Consider the following 214-nt stretch of genomic DNA (forward strand, 5'->3'; position numbering starts at 1 on the left):
CCCGACCCTAAGTTCGGGAAACATTGGTTTAAAGAAATGCCAACGCGAGACACGTCTGAACTGTAACCAGGCATGCATTCGGATCTTAAATTCTAAATTGGGGTGGCAGTAGCTCAGTCCGTAGGGAGTTGGGTTGGTTAACCGGAGGGTTGCTGGTTCAAGTGCCCGTACGAACCAAAGTATGGGCACTGCCAAGGTGCTCTTGAGCAAGGCA

General features: G+C 50.9%; 1 protein-coding gene across 10 annotated transcripts in view; it reads left to right on the forward strand.

Moving 5' to 3' along the window:
• tns1b (tensin 1b) overlaps positions 1 to 214 on the forward strand; it is a 231,673-nt gene that overhangs the window by 168,468 nt on the left and 62,991 nt on the right. The window lies entirely within an intron of this gene.

Source organism: Etheostoma spectabile, chromosome 11, assembly GCF_008692095.1.
Source record: "Etheostoma spectabile isolate EspeVRDwgs_2016 chromosome 11, UIUC_Espe_1.0, whole genome shotgun sequence".
Taxonomy (NCBI): domain Eukaryota; kingdom Metazoa; phylum Chordata; class Actinopteri; order Perciformes; family Percidae; genus Etheostoma; species Etheostoma spectabile.